Source organism: Ixodes scapularis, unplaced genomic scaffold (assembly GCF_016920785.2).
Source record: "Ixodes scapularis isolate PalLabHiFi unplaced genomic scaffold, ASM1692078v2 PGA_scaffold5__190_contigs__length_132052651, whole genome shotgun sequence".
NCBI classification, from domain to species: domain Eukaryota; kingdom Metazoa; phylum Arthropoda; class Arachnida; order Ixodida; family Ixodidae; genus Ixodes; species Ixodes scapularis.
Genome location: NW_024609880.1, coordinates 120,615,068 through 120,636,139, shown reverse-complemented (window position 1 = coordinate 120,636,139; position 21,072 = coordinate 120,615,068). Strand labels below are relative to the sequence as shown.

Sequence of the window (21,072 nt, the reverse complement as noted above, 5' to 3'; positions counted from 1 at the left end):
ATGCATAAAGCAACATTATCGGGGATCCTCCAGGAAACGCTGCCAGCCATCGGGGACTGCCTCTCCCCGTTAGTGCTGCAGCCGCCCCACATCACAACAGTGGGAAGAGATCCGGAGGGAGTTCTGCGTCAAGTGGAACTTTCCTAACGCCATTGGATCAATAGATGGCAAGCACTTTGCGATCAGGTGCCCATCAAACTCTGGCTCAATATTTCACAACTACAAGAAATTCTACTCGATGGTACTGCTGGCTGTTGTTGACGCCCACTACAGGTTTCGACTGGTGGACATTGGGGCTGCCGGACACCAGTCCGATGGCGGTGTGTTGAGAGAGTCTAACCTCGGAAAGGCGTTAGCTGCCAACACCCTCCAGATCCCTGTAATCGCACAGCCTGCACCACCTCTGTGCCTCCTGGGGGATGAAGCCTTCCCGTTGAAAACGTACCTCATGCGCCCTTTCCCCGGAAGAGGCTTGGACTACCGAAAGAAGGTCTTCAACTACAGGCTCTCCCGGGGCAGGCGTACAGTAGAAAACGCCTTCGGAATACTTGTGTCTCGCTGGCGGGCGTTTCTGGCTCCCATGCATGGCACTGTTGAGCACTGTGAAAACATGATGAAGCGGGAGTCTGCCTCCACAACTTCCTGACACGGGATGAAGCCTACTGCCCTCCTGGATATGCTGACAGTGAAAGGAGGGGTGCCCGTGTGGATGGTCAGTGGCGAGCTGACATTTTGAATGTTGGTGTCAACAGGAGCCTAGGTGGCAACAGCAACCCAGCAGCAATCAGCATCAGGGACCAGCTGGCAGACCACTTCATCTCCCCTAGGGGAGCCGTCCCGCGGCAACACGACATAGTGACGAGGGAGTAGACGACGACACAAGGTTGTTATCAATGCTGTTCAATTTTTTTCTTTCCTTGCAAATAAATTGTATATATATTCTCTGCTCTGCTTGCTTAACAGGGTTGACCGGCAAAATATATTTCGCAATCCCTCGTTGTTTTCACCTTCAAAGAGCTTACCTGCCTACCTTGGTGAATTTTGTTGTAGAGGGGAGAGCGAGGTAATTGGCACAAGCGAGGAATATTGGCCATTCATGTTTTTCGCTTGCCACTGAGATACAGGCACGCATACCAAATGATTGGCTGCTTATTAAGTGAACCCGCAGGAATGTAGTAGTGGCTCACTTGGAAAATAGGACAGCTTGCGTATTAATTACAAAAGTCGGGTTTAATCTTTTCATTTACACCACAAAGGAGTAAAATAACATTCTAGATGTACTTTCGATAAGCCTGCTTTTCTACTTTCATTTCTCTCGGAAATATAAACAGGTTTCGAGCAATGCGTGCCACCCACGAAGCGAATGTAATGGGCAGAAAGCATGTTTGATTAACGGTATTAGCGCAGGCTGTGTGTCTGAGTAGCAGATGATGCTATTATGTGCACTAGACATTTTGCTAATTTACACAAGCACCAAAGATCATGCCGGGTTTGCAGGTACACTCGCTGCGCAAGCTATCGTCCACATTCGTGTGTGCCTACATTCCAAGCCACTTCCTTGACGCTTGGGGTAAATTTGAAAAATGTCTGTAGGTGTTCTTTCAAGCTATTTTATGTGATAGGAATCCCTGCAGCTTGCCTCCAAGAACTAAATCTGAAGTATTGAACTACAGAGTTAATAATATTCAGATTAACATAGACTGCTTCACAGATTATGTTGTTTTTTTTTTTTTTCTAACGATGTAGTCGAATTGCATATGCAGAGATTGCTCTTCGAAAATGTAGTTCATATTAACAGAATGTGTATATTATCAAAACATGAGTGGACACGTGTGCCTTCAGATGCACAAAGGTCGGGGGCGTTTTATTTCTGCTGAAATTTACATTCATACTCATACACAATCTGCATTACACAAGCCCTGAATTGGGCACTGGTGACCTCGTCCCAGCGATCTAGAGATTGTGCTAAAAAGAGTAGGCAAACGCCTCGTTCTGTGTCATTTTAGTCCTTAAATGATTAAAAGTTCTCTCTCCATTGTGTCAGCCTCCCTTCTGCGTGCAGAATGGAGGGGGTCCTGGGCACCTTTGTGACTGGCCTGATGACCTCCTCGAGGTGCTTGATGTTGATTCACCCGAGGTGGACGGCGTGGCTGGAACAGGAGCCTCGGGGCTGCACTGCAGCTCTTCTTGGGCAGGCTCGAAGTCAGTGGGAATGGTCGAGTCGTCAGGAGAAGATTCCACCATTTCCATTAACAGACACTGTGCTGTGTCGCCCACAGGTGGTGCCTTTACGTTGGTGGTTGCCCTGCAAGTGGGATTAACATATGGGAGAGAAATTTAGTTAGACAGCAAATGAGGATTCATGTTTTGTTTACATACTTCCTGGGTCGGCTATGTTTCTCGTAAACCGACATCATTTCCAGGAAGGCCCATTGTTTTTTCCGGTTGAAGTCACTGCCACTCCTTGTGGCAGCTTCAATGGCGCGGACCTTCCGAACATACCTGTCGCGTACACGCTCCCACTCTTTTTGTGCGTCCTCACCTGAAATAAATATGTCGAATTCAGTTCTTTCAAATGCAGACGTGATACAAAAATAAAATGCTGAAGAAGTTGCCATGTCAGTTAAGCCGCTTGCACTGCTTTTCTGTTTGAAGTCCTAAATAGCTAGAGCGCCTCAATGTCTTTTTGTTTGGATGATGCCATCGTTTGTAGTACCCGATGGCGACAGCACGCGCTCACAGAGAAAATACAAAGAAATCGCAGGAAGCAAAATGTCGCCGTAGCTACACCGTGGCCGTAGCACAGTCAGCGCCACGCGCGCGTGCAGGGACACGCTCTTTTACGCGCTTCAACACACACACACACACACAAAAAAAAAAAAAAGCGTTCGAAACAAAATGGCCAGATGTCGTCACGCCAAGCAAAGCGCACGTGAAATCACCCTAGTCAACTTACCGGACTTCATGCCGCAGGCAATGCGCACGGACTCCCAGGCATTCTTTTTTCGCTTGGAATCCCTGTACTCTAGAGAACCGACGTCATAAAGACACTCGCGCTCTCTCACCGCTTCAATGAGCCGCTCAACCTCGTCCGTCGTCAGATCGCTCGGTTCGCACTCCGCGGCACCTCCGTTCGCCATTTTTCTTTCCAACTGACGCTCGCGCGAGGAATTCTGGGTGACGACCGTCGCCGGCCGACGCCGAGATTCGAGCAGCGCCTACCTCGACGTGAGCTTCGCCGGCGCGCGCCGAGGCACGTTACGTTGCGAGGCGATCCACTTGTGTTCGGAGTATGAAGTCTCCTTTCGCAGCTACGTCACGCAACGCGCTCGGGAGCGCGCGCCCGTCGACGTTACGTTGGAGTATAAACAGCCCGCCTCGACGTGAGCTTCGCTGGCGCGCGCCGGGGCGCGTTACGTTGCGAGGCGTTCCACCTGTCGTCAGAGTATAAACTGTCCTTTCGTAGCAACGCCAGGCAACGCGGTTGGGCGCGCCCGCCCGTCGACGTTACGTTGGAGTATAAACAGCCCTTAAAGCGCGCGCGTCAGCGGATTAATCAGAAGCAGAACAAGGTAGGAGGTGGAACATTCCGCGCAGCGTGACATCGTCCCTTGCTAATTTCTTTACGTGAATTTGTTTGTTTTATATACTTCTGGCTGCCACATCCAGGGACGTCTTTTGGCGGCGCTCCATAGTGCATTTCGTGTCTGAAAATGCTAAAATAAACAGTTCGTACCAAACCTGTGTTTTAGTTGGGCGGCGGAGAAAAGCTCAACGGAGAAAAGCTCACCGGAGATAAGCTCACCGGAGAAAAGCTCACCGCAAAACCGGCAGATGCGGAGAAAAGCTCACCGGCCTTTGAGCGGATGCAGAGAAAAGCTCACCGATATTTTTTTAGCTTAGCTTGATTCTGCGTCAAACGTGGCAATTTAACACAATTCGCATTCGTCACTTCATTAAAAATATGTCCTCTTTTTTTGTAATGTTCTGAAGTCCATTGGACATATTTACCAATTCCTCAGAAATTAGTAATCACCCATTCTGTTAAAAAATGAAGCCGCAAGTATAAAGTCAAAACATTGTACGCCGATAAAAAAGGCAACAATTTATTGAGAGCTGACAGTAAGCCGTTGCTAGCTCTGTCAGATAAAGAGGTCTGTTCTTTGCGAGCTAATATGAATAGCGGTGTGTGAACCGTTTCAGCTCCAAATATTGTGTAGCGCCTAATAGATAGGTAGGTATTTGTTGATGTCATCAGTGTCGGCTACGCTGTCTTCTTTCTGTTAATTTCACTAAAGGCCCTATCACACTGCGGAAACAGTCGGAGAACTTTGTCCTTCAACACGAGGAAAACATGTTTTCGGGGACCCTGTCACATTGCGGAAACAGCAACAGTCCGGAAACATGTTGCTGTCGTCCGAAAACCATGTTTCCCAACTTGTTCTCCGACACTCGGGGAACATCCTGTCACACCGAGAAAGCGTGTTGGAAGAACACAAATTTCCTTTTCTCCTGCGCGCTGCATCCCTCTCTCTCTCGCCCTCGTCTGCCCGGCCGGCTCGGCTAAGCTACAAGCGCGAGCTCCGGGCTTTCAGCAGACCTGCCAAGCACGCGCGCCCGTGCAGTGCAAGCACTGTTCTGGGCCAGATGCTCGCGCTTGTAGCATCGGCTGCGTCTGGACCGAAGCCGAAACGAAGTATAGGCGGCTAGGCTCAGAGCCGCTGGCTCCGCTCGCCCCTTGAATCTTTGCCATTTTGGATCGCCGTCTCATCGACGTCGCTCTACCGTAGTCGGTTCATCAGCCGCGCGAACCATCTCGTGTTCTCTGGATTTGGCGGTTGCGTTCTGCTACAGGGCTAGACCCTTCCACGATGGCATACGCGCCGGCCACAGCAGCAGCTTCTGCTTTGAGGCCCTTTCATATTGAGGAAACACGGCGGAAACATGAACAAAACATGTTTCTCAACAGTCGGGGAACATGTCGGCTGTCGGCTCTGTTGCCCGACAACCCTGTCACATTGAGGAAACAGCAACACAACATGGACGACAGCGACAATGTTGTCTCGGTGTGACAGCTTTTGGCAACGGAAACCTCGACAACTTGTGTCGGACGACACGTGTTGCCCATTTCGGTGGCTGAGCGAATTTTTTGCCAGCAACACGGCAACATCTATATTTTTCTGTACAGATAGTCGCACGAGAATACTTCAAAAATTGACGTCAAGCGTGAAGGGCCATTTTGAACGCGGCTTCTTGCGCGGCGGCAGCTGATCGTCAGAATCATCTGAATTGATGGCACAAAGAAGCACCAAAGCAGAAGCTGCTGCTGTGGCCGGCGCCTTATACGCCATCGTGCAAGGGTCTAGCCCTGTAGCAGAACGCAACCGCCAAATCCAGAGAACACGAGATGGTTCGCGCGACTGATGAATCGACTACGGTAGAGCGACGGCGATGAGACGGCGATCCAAAATGGCAACGATTCAAGGGGCGAGCGGAGCCAGCGGATCTGAGCCTGGCCGCCTATACTTCATTTCAGCTTCGGTCCAGACGCAGCCGCGCGAGCATCTGGCCCAGAACAGAGCTTGCACTGCACGAGCGCGCGTGCTTGGCAGGGATGCTGAAAGCCCGGAGCTCGCGCTTGTAGCTTAGCCGAGCCGGCCGGGCAGACGAGGGCGAGAGAGAGAGGGAGGCAGCGCGCAGGAGAGGAGGCAATTTGTGTTCTTCCAACACGCTTTCTCGGTGTGACAGGATGTTCCCCGAGTGTCGGAGAACAAGTTGGGAAACATGGTTTTCGGACTACAGCAACATGTTTCCGGAGTTTGTGGAGACTAACATAGAGGACGAAAACAGGACGACACGTTTCTCCAACTGGCAGCATACATTTATTTTGACGCCCGTCACCGAACGCGACAGTCACCGCGCGGAGTTGGAAGGGTTGAGGAGGACAGAGAAGGAAGGGAGGGTGGGGGTGGAGAGAGGATGGAGATGGAGGGAAAGAGAAACATGTTTTTAGCCGGGAGCACGCCAACGAGGTACAGCAGGCGGCTTCCAACCCATCCCTCCATTCCCTGCACCCAATTGCCCAGCACGTCGGTTCGTGCCCCTCCTGCGAACCAGAGTTTCCGGCCACCACGACAGTGGGCACACACAGGTCAAGATACGGCCGCGAGATTATCGAAGCCTTCGCTATGCGCCATTCACCGCAAAACATCGGGTCCCCATCGCTTTGTCTCTCCGACGCCGACGTTTCCTTTCTGCGTCCGGAGTTGCGACAAACGTAGGCGCCTTTGAAGTAGGGTCGCCCTTCCCTCCTCAAGGTCACTTCCCTTATTACCCCCACCCCCCCCCCCCCCCCCCCTTTTTTGACTTCGGCGTGCGCTGCCGGCTAAAAACATGTTTCTCTTTCCCTCCATCTCCATCCTCTCTCCACCCCCACCCTCCCTTCCTTCTCTGTCCTCCTCAACCCTTCCAACTCCGCGCGGTGACTGTCGCGTTCGGTGACGGGCGTCAAAATAAATGTATGCTGCCAGTTGGAGAAACGTGTCGTCCTGTTTTCGTCCTCTATGTTAGTCTCCACAAACACCGTAACTTAACCAGCACGCTCCATTTCCACGAATGTTTCCGGACTTTTGCTGTTTCCGCAATGTGACAGGGTCCCCGAAAACATGTTTTCCTCGTGTTGAAGGACAAAGTTCTCCGACTGTTTCCGCAGTGTGACAGGGTGCTTCTTTGTGCCATCGATTCAGATGATTTTGACGATCAGCTGCTGCCGCGCAAGAAGCCGCGTTCGAAATCGCCCTTCACGCTTGACGTTATTATTGAAGTATTCTCGTGCGACTATCTGTACAGAAAAATATAGATGTTGCCGTGTTGCTGGAAACAAAAATTGGCTCAGCCACCGAAATGGGCAACACGTGTCGTCCGACACAAGTTGTCGAGGTTTCCGTTGCCAAAAGCTGTCACACCGAGACAACATTGTCGCGGTCGTCCATGTTGTGTTTCTGTTTCCTCAATGTGACAGGGTTGTCGGGCAACAGAGCCGACAGCCGACATGTTTCCCGACTGTTGAGAAACATGTTTTGTTCATGATTCCGCCGTGTTTCCTCAATGTGACAGGGCCTTAACAAAACTTCAGTTGCGAGAACAGCTTCGTCCTGTCGTGTTTGTTTTCTTCACACTGTCGTCGTCGTTTGAGCGGTTTTCATCATGTATAACGTTTACCGAGTAACAACGGTGCCAGTGCGCAGCTCACCGTAAAAGGGCACTATCACACAAAGGGAACGCGTGAAAACACCAGCACGAACGGCTAGAAAGCGTGGATGTCCGTGGAAGAAAGAAGCCTCGATATCCTATTGACTGTTTTATCCTGTTTTCAAAGGTTAACAAAAGCTTCAAAGAGAATTTCAGGCACGCGTTGTAGCGCATACACTTTTGAATTTTCGGCAGTTACAGCTTTGATTTTTTAGTTTTTAGGCAGACATCATTAAGTTTTTTTTACTTTTTCCTGTTTTTCAAGTTCATAAAGTTTTCAGTTAGGCTTTCGTTGCCTAGAGAGTAAAGCCTGGTTCAGACAGTTGCGTTTGACTGCGTTGCGGCCGCGAGAGATTAGGAGATCCCCGCTGCTTATATTGCTTATTTTGCGTGCCAAGATGATTCCTTGAATTGGATTCCACGCTTCATGCGAAGCACAGATGTGCCGGTGACTCGCTTTGGGTTCGCGCCGCAACGCAGTCAAACGCACTCAAACGCAAGTGGCTGAACCACAGAAACACATGCCCGCAATTATTAATTTGGGAGCAATATACCCAATAAGCTTAACAAATATTACAAACAAGGACATTTTCTTTTTTACGAAGTCGAAGAATTTTAATGATTATAAATTAATATTTGTTACGCATGATCCAACAGCCTCCATATAAAAAGAAGAAAATATATCGGTGAGCTTTTCTCCGCCTCCGCCTGTTTTGCGGTGAGCTTTTCTCCGGTGAGCTTATCTCCAGTGAGCTTTTCTCCGGTGAGTTTTTCTCCGGTGAGCTTTTCTCCGGGATTCGTTTTAGTTACTTCCTTCGTACTTACAACTTACAACTTGCCATTCGCAATAATACTCAAGACGTAAACTTTTATTTTTTTTTTTTTTTTTGGGGGGGGGGGGGGGGGAGGTAAACACAACGTTTTCCCCACGACGCCTAGGGAACCTAATTTGGAATGGTTTCTCGACGTTCTATAAACTTCGTTGGTAGTCCGGATGTCGTAAATACACGTATCATAAACGTCGAAGGAGGATGCAACGGCCCACTGAGACGTGCATGTGACGTTTGACAAACGTCTTTGGGAACGTTTTCTCAACCTTCTGTGCACCCTTTCTCGCGGACATTTAAAGGTTTCATCGACGTCGAACGAAGGTAACGTCCGGACCTTCGACGTTGTACGACGTCACGTTACAGACGTCTTCGACGTTCTTTCGACGTTTTCTTTACGTTTATGTGCTGCCTGGGGCTAATCGCGCGCTATGTCAGAACTAAGTCACTCGCTCGGAACCCATACAAAAATAGTCTATGGACGTCTATGGAAAATCCTATGGTGAGCTATCACCTTCTATGGCCCTCTATGGTCAGCCATTAGAAACCATAAAACACGCTATAGCCACCTATAGAAAAATGTATGTCTTCAAAGCTTTAGAATCTCGACCTTTCCGATTTCTATACCTGGCTATAGAATAATTTATGACTACGCAGCTATAGACTCGCGACTATTCAATATTCTTTAGCGAGCTAGAGAAATATGTATGTCCTTGAGGCTATAGATTCGCGACTATTGAATGTGCTTTAGCCGGCTATAAAGTGGCGTATGTCCCTAAATCTATAGAATCGCGACCATTGAATTTTCTTTAGCCTACGCTATAGCGTTTTATGTCACCAAAGCTATAGGCCTTTGACCTTTCAATATTCTTTAGCCGTCTATAGAGCGGTGTATGTCCATAAATTTATAGACTCGCGACCATCGAACTTTCTTTAGCCGTCTCTATAGTGTTTTATGTCACCAAAGCTATAGGCCTCCGACCATTCAATGTGCTTTAGCCGACTATAGGGTGGTGTATGTCCCTAAATCTATAGAATCGCGACCATTTAATTTTCTTTAGCCGACTCAATAGTGTTCTATGTCACCAAAGCTATAGCCTCCAACTTTACAATGTGCTTTAGCCGGCTATAGAGGGATGTATGTCTCCCGAGCTATAGACTCGCGACCATCCAATTTTTTTAGTCGGCTCACTGGTTTGTTTAGGCTAAAGGCCCGCGACCCTCTTTTTTTTTTTTTTTTTTACTGCAGATGTACAAAAGTGGAAGAGAGTCATTCATGCGCTCGATCGGGGCGAGAATTTTCTTCAGCCAGGTTAACGTCGCCGAGGCTATACGCCCGCGATCACAAAAACGTCCTTACCTGCCTATAGGACTATTGCAGTTTTGCCGGCTGCTTTCCCTGCGCATTGCCTTATTTCGGCGTTGACGTCATCTCAGTCTTCCGTTTTCTAGCTCTAATTGTCTGTCGTTTCCAGTGTATTTTGTAAGTATATGTATTTCGTAGCGCGCCTTCTACTTTGTCCCTGTCCCTGCCATGTTTGTATTTCTTTCTGCCTGCTGTGTTAAATATATTTAATGTTTTTTTTGTTTTTTTTTGTGTATATTTCGTCGCTCTCGACGCGGCGTCAAGAACGCTGCTTACGCCACTACAGAGGTGAGCTTTACTCTTGTCACGACGGTTTATCGCGCTATAAAGCCGTCTATTGGACTCGTATAAAGTCTCGAGAGGGCGGTTTCGAATGCCGGTGCACATGTCATCGGTGTAGGTAGAACAACGACGTAGCAATCGCGACGCGAGTGCTGACTGCGCCTCGATCTGGCCGCCCGCGCTCGCTCTGTGGAAATGTAAGCTTGGGACTCTCGAGCCCCGTTAGCTTACTGAAGATGCAAGACACTGCTTGGTCGTCGCGAATCCTCTGCCCTTCGAATGGCTTCGAAGCCGTTCCAGCGCCCGGCGTATACCCTACGCAGCGTCCTCCAACAACCGTTCGCACAGCATCGGAACCCTCCGTCTGCGAGCGCGCGTTCGCCGTCGCGGGGATTATGTTCGCGGGAGTTCATGTTCGCGGTGTTTCATGTTCACCGCAGGAGTTCATAAAATGCTCCCATTCAAGTCGCGACGATAAATCGTCGGCGCTCGCAGACTGCCAGTGGGCTCCAGAAAGGTTGCGATGCTGCGCGGGCGTTCGCTGACAGGCGCTGCTGCCTAGGGTACGCCGAGCACTGGAACGTTTTCGCCGGCGTTCGCAGGACAAAGATTCTCAACGACAAAGCAGCGCCCTGCATCATCAGCAAGTTAACGCTGCTCGAGAGTCCCACGCTCACATTTTATCAGAGTGAGGCGCAATCGTCTCTCATTTCGCGATTGCTGCGTCGTTGCTCTGACTAAACAATTGACAGTTCTCTCGAGACTTCATGAGCGTTAAATCGACGCGTCTATAGCGCGATAGAGTGTCGTGACAACAAAAAAGCTTACCCCGGCAGGGGCGTAAGCAGCGGTGCAATGTCCGTCAACGCCCATGTCGAGAACGGCGAAATATACAAAAATAACAGCCGAAAACAAAATTAATATTATCCCCCCCTTTAAAAGCGCATCGTCCCGATGCAGCACAAACCGAAAACAAAGCGAACAGAAATAACGGTAAACTAAAGAGTCATTTGGAACACAAAAGGTCCACAGTCCTATCGAGCGTAGTACGGCTTCATGCGCACGACGTGGACGACTTCTGGTCTTGGAGGGCGGCGTGATGAAGTCCGTGTTCCATCGGGCATCACCTCGTAGTTCAGATCCCCGAGTCGACGAAGCACTTTGTAGGGTCCAAAGTAAAGCTTCAGGAGTTTCTCGCTGAGACCACGGCGGCAAATCGGTGTCCAGACCCACACCCTGTCTCCCGGCTGGAAGTGGACGTCCACGCGACGAAGGTTGTAGCGGCCAGTGTCGATACGTTGTTGGGCTTCAATCCGGAGTCTGGCGAGCTGACGGACTTCTTCTGCCCGTTGGGCAACCACCTGGGCGTCGTCGCTTCCGTCGACAGCCGGTTCGTGGGGTAACATTGCGTCCAGCATTGTCGTCACTTTGCGACCATGAACCAGTTGAAAGGGTGTAACCCCGGTGGTTTCTTGCACGGCCGTATTGTAAGCAAAGGTGACATACGGCAACACCTCGTCCCATGTCTTGTGCTCCACGTCGACGTACATGGAAATCATGTCGGCGATGGTCTTATTGAGTCTTTCCGTCAGCCCGTTGGTCTGAGGGTGGTACGCCGTAGTGCGACGATGGCTGGTGTGGCTGAGACGAAGGACTTCTTGTGTCAGCTGGGCCATGAACGATGATCCACGGTCTGAGATCAGGACTTCAGGAGCGCCGTGCCGGAGGACGATGGATTCAATGAAAAACTTGGCAACTTCCACAGCAGTTCCGGAAGGAAGGGCTTTCGTTTCGCCGTACCGCGTAAGATAATCTGTGGCGACGATGATCCAGCGATTTCCCGACGTCGACGGCGGAAAAGGGCCAAGTAGATCCATTCCGACCTGTTGGAAGGGTGCCGTTGGCGGAGGAATGGACTGCAAGAGTCCGGCCGGCTTCGTCGGAGGCTTCTTTCGTCGCTGGCATTCATGGCATGATCGTGTGTATAGGTTGACGGTTTTGGGGAGCTTGGGGCAGTAATACTTTTCACGAATACGGGCCAGTGTCCGGCTGTAACCAAGGTGTCCGGACGTCGGGTCGTCGTGGCAGGCTTGGAAGATCTCCTCCCGAAGGTCGATCGGGATTACCAGCAGCCATGTCGAGTTGTTGTTCCCGAAGTTCTCTTTGTAGAGTACACCTTGTCTAATGGCGAAGGTCGGCAGGGCTCGTGAAAAAACACGTGGTATGGCACTCCCACGCCCTTCCAGGTGCTCTATTAGTGCGCGCAGCTCAGGATCGTCTCGCTGACGTCGGGCCATGTCGTCGCTGTTCACTGCGCCCAGGAAACACTCGTCGTCATCGTCGTCACTGCTGTCGGAAGGTGTTTCGACGGGAGCTCTGGACAGGCAGTCGGCGTCGCTGTGCTTGCGGCCTGACTTGTAGACTACGGTCATGTTGAACTCTTGTAGTCGGAGACTCCATCGCGCAAGGCGTCCTGAGGGGTCCTTGATGTTCGCAAGCCAGCAGAGCGAATGGTGGTCCGTGACTATGCGGAACGGGCTTCCGTATAAGTACGGACGAAACTTCGTGATCGCCCAGACGACCGCAAGGCATTCTTTTTCAGTCGTGGAGTAATTTCGCTCCCCCTTGGACAATGTCCGACTTGCGTAGGCGATGACTCGCTCGGTGCCTTCTTGTACTTGAACCAGTACCGCGCCAAGTCCTGCGTTACTTGCGTCCGTGTGAATCTCGGTTTCCGCATCCTGGTCGAAATGTCCAAGAACGGGAGGCGCCTGCAGTCGTCGCTTCAACTCGTCGAATGCCTGCTGCTGCTCCTCGGCCCATTCGAACTTCTCGGCGTCCTTCGTGAGGCTTGTGAGCGGTGCGGAAATCCTCGCGAAATCTCGAACGAAGCGCCGATAGTAGGCACATAGCCCAAGGAACCTTCGCACGGCCTTCTTGTCTGCCGGCGCTGGAAATGCTGCGACGGCGCGAGTCTTCTCTGGGTCGGGGCGAACGCCATCGTTACTGACACGTGACCTAGGAACTTCAGCTCGTCATAGGCGAACCGACACTTTGACGGCTTCAGGGTGAGTCCGGCAGTCCGTATGGCTTGGAGAACAGCTCGCAGTCGTCGCAGGTGCTCGTCGAAGTCGCTGGAAAACACAACGACGTCGTCGAGGTAGACGAGACAGCTCTGCCACTTCAGTCCTGCCAGTACGGTGTCCATGACACGCTGGAAGGTTGCTGGCGCCGTGCACAGTCCGAAGGGCATCACCTTGAACTCGTACAGCCCATCCGGTGTGACGAAAGCTGTCTTCTCTCGGTCCCGCTCGTCGACTTCGATCTGACAGTAGCCGCTCTTCAGGTCCATTGATGAAAAGTATCGGGTGTGGCGCAGCCGGTCTAACGTGTCGTCGATGCGGGGGAGTGGATAGACGTCTTTCTTCGTTACCGGGTTCAGCTGCCGGTAGTCCACGCAGAACCTAAGCGTTCCGTCCTTCTTCTTAACCAGTACGACTGGGGAGGCCCATGGACTGCTTGAAGGTTGGATTATGTCGTCATTCAGCATCTCTTGAACTTGACCCAGCACCTCCACCAAAATGTCACGGGTGGTGACCAAAAGAAAACAGAAAATGAACAAGAAGAAATAAACGTTTAATGTGGCGAACTTTTGCCAAAAATAAAAGGGTACAAAAGAAAACAGCAGAGCGTCGCGGGCGTCGATGTCGGCGAAACCGCAGGATCGAGCGCAGAGGCGAGACTGACTCGACAAGGTCGCGGGCGGCCTCTTATCTAGAATGAGTCACTATCTAGAAGATTCGGCGGGGAACGTTCGAGCGTAGCGCGCTTGGGGCGAGAATGAACACGCACTTTCTAGAACAACAAAAACGATAGAAGTTATGTTCGCAGCAAGAACAAACGAGAACCCTCTGCAAGTCTGCGCGCGGCAATATCATTAGGCACGCGCTACCCTAGGTGCGTCCTATTATCTCTCTGTTCTGCGAATTCAACAAATCAGCAAGCGCTGTGGCTAATTTTTCTTCTTTTTCTTTAAATTATGAGACATTAAATCATTGGAGCTTCTTGGAGCACACATCCCCACCATGAGTCATTATGGTGCTCAGAGATTGTAATTGATGGCAGTGATATAGACTGAACTCACGGATGAAAAATGTATTACGGCACAAATTCCTTAAACCACGCAATCATAGATGCCACTACGATGCAAAGATTCCCAAAATTGACGTTTAAAAATGCGAACCTAACAGTGTACACATAATTCAAAAGTGCTTGGTAAAATATATATATATAAATATATATATATATATATATACAAATAAATAGATAAATAAATAAATAAATATATATATATATATATATATTTATTTATTTATTTATTTATTTATTTATTTATTTATTTGTGGACATCCTGCACAAAGAAAAAGTATTCGTTATTAATTCTTCATTTTAAATTATAATGTTGCTACACAGCGTAAAATATCATATCTTCAAACCTGCCTCGTTTTGGGTCACTTCTGGGAAGTGCAGCTTTAGAGCTGGGGGGCCTTCATGGAGCTGTCCTGTTCACTCCGTAGTGACAGCAGAGTAGACGCTATGCGTGTTTGAGGCCAATCATGTCTCCGGTTAGGGTCCCGTGACAACTGTCTCGAAGCTGGTGATAACGCTGGACACGGCACCTGCCTTAAGCCCAAGGCCACACATAGCATCCACTGCACTATCAACCTTGGCTCGAACTGTCAACAGGATATAAGTGACACATTCTCTCGCTGTGTCCATTGTTGGTATGCCCCTGAAGATTAGTCTTTGTGATCGCACCCCCGTTCTGGCCTTGAAGGAGCTCTGCTTTTCAATTTTTCTGTTTTTTCTCTCTCCCTAAGCTAAAAGCATTGCAGAAGGTGCGGACTCGGCGGACCAATCAACCGTAGACTTTCTATCGCTTCACTCCGCTCTCTGTGCGCATGTAACGGAAGGAGCGTGATCACGTGGTTTGACGGATGACGTAATAGCCGCTGCCAATCCCGGAATGAGGCTGCTTGCGGATCTAGTTTCGCGAGTGGTGCGGCCCGCGGGGCTGCTGTGGATTTCGCTTCTATGTTAAAAGGTATCCCGATCGAAAAGTCCTACCCCTATGTCGGCAACAAGCGATTTCTTCAAAGAAGCCCAAGACATTCTTGTGATGCGTTCAGTGTTCGGTTCGGCAAATAACAGCTTGTGCTACATCGTGGTGAATCTTCACGGATCCCTTCCTTCTCGGTTTCGTGTTTGAGTGGTTGGTCTGCAGTGCCCGTGTCGAAGTATATTTCGGATTACATCTTTCAAGTCCGGTATTTTGAACGTAAGTGCGCTGCAACCTACTCGGCGACAATTGACCGTTCTGTAGTGTCTATCTCCTGGCAGTGCCTATCTTCTGACAGCTGGGAGAATAATTTCCCCGTGATTCTACCGCAGTCGCCTGCCATTAGCTTTCTGAAATCATGTGAAAATTGTAGTTAGAATACTGACATTCTTTGTCTCTCTGCGTTTTGTGAAAAGACGTTTCATGGACACCTTTTCGTGGATAGACGCTTCATGGATACACGTTTAGTCGGCACTCGTTACGCGAATCGCACGCTGCAGGGACATTTCGTCGCGCCTGTATTCCTGAGGAGCGTGCTCACCGACTCACTCCCCCCCCCCCGTTCACGCCACTTCTTGGCAAATCATTACAAAAAAACAAACAAAAAAAACATATTTTGAGTTTATAAATGTCACGTGTTGATGTAATGATTTCGATGAAACGTGTTTTGATAAACTGATTGCAGCGCCAATGAGTGGCGACTGGCACTCATTGGTAGTAGAGATTGCTTAGTGTGTGCTTGTCTACAGAATGGGCTTTGTGTAATAAACTTCTAGGAGATTTAAAAACAATACCTTGTGTCTGTTTACCTGTGCTTTTGCAAACACCTGAGTGAGTGCATTTGTTTTTTGTTGTTGTTTTGTTGAAATGTTAGCTCTTTGTTTTAAATGGGGCTATGAAGTTCGGCACGTCTCACAAGGTTTTTTTTAAAGATGTCCAGTGACAACAAATAATTTGTTTCACATTTCATACGATTGCGGTAAAAAGAAAAACTACAGGCAGCTATGGCACGATGGTAAGGAGACTCATAAGACGAGCTATAGAATGAGCTATAGCGGACCATGCAAAGAGCCATAGGCGGCTAAAAAAACCATAGGAAAAGCCATAAGCAGCTATAGCACGGTGTCTAAAAAAATCCATAAAGTAAGCCATAGAGATCTCTATAGCAGACCATACAGAAAGCTATAGGCGGCTAAAGGAATTATAGGAAATGCCATAGGCGGCCGTAGCACGATGGGTGGAGAGAACCATAGGACGAACTATAGAATGAGCTATAGCGAACCATACAATGAGCAACAGGCGGCTAAAGAAACCACAGGAAAAGCCATAGGCAGCTATAGCACGGTGTCCAAAGAGATCCATAAAGCAAGCCATAGAGATCTCTATAGAAGACCTTACAAAAAGCTATAGAAGGCCAAAGGAACCAAAAGAAAAGCCATAGGCGGCTATAGCATCCTTTCTAAAGAGATTCCTAGATTAAACCATACAAAATTCGATAGCCAAATTTTCATTGAAAAAGCTATAGACAACCATAGGGTAGACCATAGGAAAAGCTATAGACAGCCATAGAAGCGGCTGTAGCTAATTGGGCCAATTTTCTATAACCGGCCATACAAAGGATTTTCTATAGCCGACCATAGACCATTTTTGTATGTGTGCTACCACTACGCGTCATGACGAGATGGAAGTAATTCCGCTTTCATGGCTTCAACAGTATGATTAGGGGGGCGAGGAACTCACTTGATCAACTGACGTTCTTGCGAACACCCACAGTTCACCGCATGACACTTTAGCGAATAGTCGGCCGCCGCGAGGCGGCGTTTACGGGTGGGCCAAGTTGGTTAACAATTTTGTAATAAGCCACCGTAGACTCGATGCGAAGCGGCGTATAAGCGCAGCGCGGGGGGTTGGTTAATTCCCATACAAAAATGGTCTATGGTCGGCTATAGAAAATCCTTTGTATGGCCGGCTATAGCAAATTGGCCCAATTAGCTATAGCCGTTTCTATGGCTGTCTATAGCTTTCCCTATGGTCTCCCCTATAGTTGTCTATAGCTTTTTCAATGGAAATTTCGCTATCGAATTCGGTATGGTTTAGTCTATGGGTCTCTTTAGAAAGGATACTATAGCCGCCTATGGCTTTTCTTTTGGTTCCTTTAGCCGCCTACAGCATTTTGTATGGTTTGCTATAGAGATCTCTATGGCTTACTCTATGGATCTTTTTAGACACCGTGCTATAGCTGCCTATGGCTTTTCCTACGGTTTCTTTAGCCGTCTATTGCCCTTTGTATGGTCCGCTATAGCTCATTCTATAGCTCGTCTTATGGTTCTCTATACCCATCGTGCTACAGCTTTCTATAGCATTTCATATGGTCCCTTTAGCCGCCTATAGCATATTGTATGGTTTGCTATAGAGATCTCTATGGCTTACTCTATGGATCTTTCTAGACACCGTGCTATAGCTGCCTATGGTTTTTCCTATGGTTTCTTTAGCCGCCTATTGCTCTTTGTATGGTCCGCTATAGCTCATTCTAAAGTTCGTCTTATGGTTCTCTATACCCACTGTGCTACAGCTCCCTATAGAATTTTCTATGGTTCCTTTAGCCACCTATAGCATCTTGTGTGGTGTGCTGTAGAAATCTCTATGCCTTACTCTATGGATCTTTTTAGACACCGTGCAATAGCTGCCTATGGCTTTTTCTATGATTTCTTTAGCTGCCTATTGCTCTCTGTATGGTTTGCTATTGCTTCTTCTATATCTCGTCTTATGAGACTCTTTCCCATCGTGCCATAGCTGCCTGTAGTTTTTCTTTTTACCGCAATCGTATGAAATGTGAAACAAATTATTTGTTGTCACTGGACATCTTTAAAAAAAACCTTGTGAGACGTGCCGAACTTCATAGCCCCATTTAAAACAAAGAGCTAACATTTCAACAAAACAACAAAAAACAAATGCACTCACTCAGGTGTTTGTAAAAGCACAGGTAAACAGACACAAGGTATGGTTTTCAAATCTCCTAGAAGTTTATTACACACAGCCCATTCTGTAGACAAGCACACACTAAGAAATCTCTACTATGTGAAGAGGTACTACTGAGCTGTTATACAACTGAGAATATTGTAAAGCAAACAAGAACCAAAGGCAATTCCTGGGTAGTGTCTAATCCCCTGGCAGCGAGCCGAATCCCCCCCCCCCCCCCCCCCTTTGCCCCGAATTTCTAATGCCAGTCGCCACTCATTGGCGCTGCAATCAGTTTATCAAAAGACGTTTCATCGAGATCGTTTCATCAACACGTGACGTTTATAAACAACTCAAAATATGTTTTTTTTTTTTTTTGTAATGATTTGCCAAGAAGTGGCGTGAATGCGTGGGCTGAGTCGGTGAGCACGCGCCTCAGGAATACAGGCGCGACGAAATGTCCCTGCAGCGTGCAATTCACGTAACGAGTGCCGACTAAACGTGTGTCCATGAAGCGTCTATCCACGAAAAGGTGTCCATGAAACGTCTTTTCACAAAACGCAGAGAGAATAAGAATGTCAGTATTCTAACTACAATTTTCACATGATTTCAGAGAGCTAACGGCAGGCGACTGCGGTAGAATTACGGGGAAATTATTCTTCCAGCTGTCAGAAGATAGGCACTGCCAGGAGATAGACACTACAGAACGGTCAATTGTCGCCGAGTAGGTTGCAGCGCACTTACGTTCAAAATACCGGACTTGAAAGATGTAATCCGAAATATACGTCGACACGGGCACTGCAGACCAACCACTCAAACACAAAACCGAGAAGGAAGGGATCCGTGAAGATTCACCACGATGTAGCACAAGCTGTCATTTGCCGAACCGAGCACTGAACTCATCTCAAGAATGTCTTGGGCTTCTTTGAAGAAATCGCTTGTTGCCGACATACGGGCAGGACTTTTCGATCGGGATACCTTTTAACGTAGAAGCGAAATCCACAGCAGCCCCGCGGGCCGCACGACACGCGAGACTAGGTCCGCAAGCAGCCTCATTCCGGGATTGGCAGCGGCTATTACGTCATCCGTCAAACCACGTGATCACGCTCCTTCCGTTACATGCGCACAGAGAGCGGAGTGAAGCGATAGAAAGTCTACGGTTGATTGATCCGCCGAGTCCGCACCTTCTGCAATGCTTTTAGCTTAGGGAGAGAGAGAAAACAGAAAAATTGAAAAGCAGAGCTCCTTCAAGGCCAGAACGGGGGTGCGATCACAAAGACTAAACCTCGGGGGCATACCAACAATGAACACAGCGAGAGAAAGTGTCACTTATATCCTGTTGACAGTTCGAGCTAAGGCTGATATTGCAGTGGATGCTATGTATGGCCTTGGGCTTAAGGCAGGTGCCGTGTCCAGCGTTATCACCAGCTTCGAGACAGTTGTCACGGGACCCTAACCGGAGACATGATTGGCCTCAAACACGCACAGCGTCTACTCTGCTGTCACTACCGAGTGAACAGAACAGCTCCATGATGGCCCCCCAGCTTTTGGACTTCTTTCTAAAGCTGCACTTCCCAGAAGTGACCCAAAACGATGCATGTTTGAAGATATCATACTTTACGCCTTTTAGCCCACATTCTAATTCAAAATGAATAGTTAATGGCTAATACTTTCCCTTTGCGCAGGATGTCCACAAACGACTAAATAAATGAATAAATAAATATATATATATATATATATATATATATATATATTTATATTTTTTTTTACCAAGCACTTTTGAATTTTGTGTACACTGTTAGGTTCGCATTTTTAAACGTCAATTTGGGGAATCTTTGCATCGTTGTGGCATCTATGATTGTGTGGTTTAAGAAATTTGTGCCGTAATACTTTTTCATCCGTGAGTTCAGTCTATATCACTGCCATCAATTACAATCTCTGAGCACCATGATGACTCATGGTGGGGATGTGTGCTCCAAGAAGCTACAATGAGTTTAATGTCTGATAATTTAAAGAAAAAGAAGAAAAATTAGCCACAGCGCTTGCTGATTTGTTGAACTCGCAGAACAGAAAGATAATAGGACGCACCGAGGGTAGCGCGTGCCTAATGATATTAATTTTTTTTTTCGGCTGTTATTTTTGTATATATCGCCGTTCTCGACATGGGCGTTGACGGACATTGCACCGCTGCTTACGCCCCTGCCGGGGTAAGCTTTTTTGTTGTCACGACACTCTATCGCGCTATAGACGCGTCGATTTAACGCTCATGAAGTCTCGAGAGAACTGTGAATTGTTTAGTCAGAGCAACGACGCAGCAATCGCGAAATGAGAGACGACTGCGTGGGACTCTCGAGCGTGGGACTCTCGAGCAGTGTTAACTTGCTGATGATGCAGGGCGCTGCTTTGTCGTTGAGATTCTTTGTCCTGCGAACGCCGTCGAAAACGTTCCAGTGCTCGGCGTACGTAGGCAGCAGCGCCTGTCAGCGACCGCCCGCGCAGCATCGCAACCTTTCTGGAGCCTACTGGCAGTCTGCGAGCGCCGACGATTTATCGTTGCGACTTGAATGGAAGCATTTTATAAACTCTTGCGGTGAACATGAAACACCGCGAACATGAACTCCCGCGAACATAATCCCCGCGACGGCGAACCGCCGGCGCTCGCAGACGGAGGGTTCCGATGCTGTGCGAACGGTTGTTGGAGGACGTGCGTAGGGTATACGCCGGGCGCTGGAACGGCTTCGAAGCCATTCGAAGGGCAAAGGATTCACGACGACCAAGTAGTGTCTTGCATCTTCAGTAAGGTAACGGGGCTCGAGAGTCGCAAGCTTACATTTCCACAGAGCGAGCGCGGCCGGCCAGATCGAGGCGCAGTCAGCACTCGAGTCGCGATTGCTACGTCGTTGCTCTGCCTACACCGATGACATGTGCACCGGCATTCAAAACCGCCCTCTCGAGACTTTATACGAGTCCAATAGACGGCTTTATAGCGCGATAAACCGTCGTGACAAGAGTAAAGCTCACCCTGTAGTGGCGTAAGCAGCGTTCTTGACGCCGCGTCGAGAACGACGAAATATACACAAAAAAAAAAAACATTAAATATATTTAACACAGCAGGCAGAAAGAAATACAAACATGGCAGGGACACGGACAACGTAGAAGGCGCGCTACGAAATACATATACTTACAAAATACACTGGAAACGACAGATAATTAGAGCTAAAAAACGGAAGATTGAGATGACGTCAACGCCGAAATAAGGCAATGCGCAG

General features: G+C 48.6%; 1 pseudogene; it reads left to right on the top strand.

The window, feature by feature from the left end:
* LOC120843405 lies at positions 1-870 on the top strand (annotated as a pseudogene).
* The last annotated feature ends 20,202 nt before the right edge of the window (positions 871-21,072 follow it).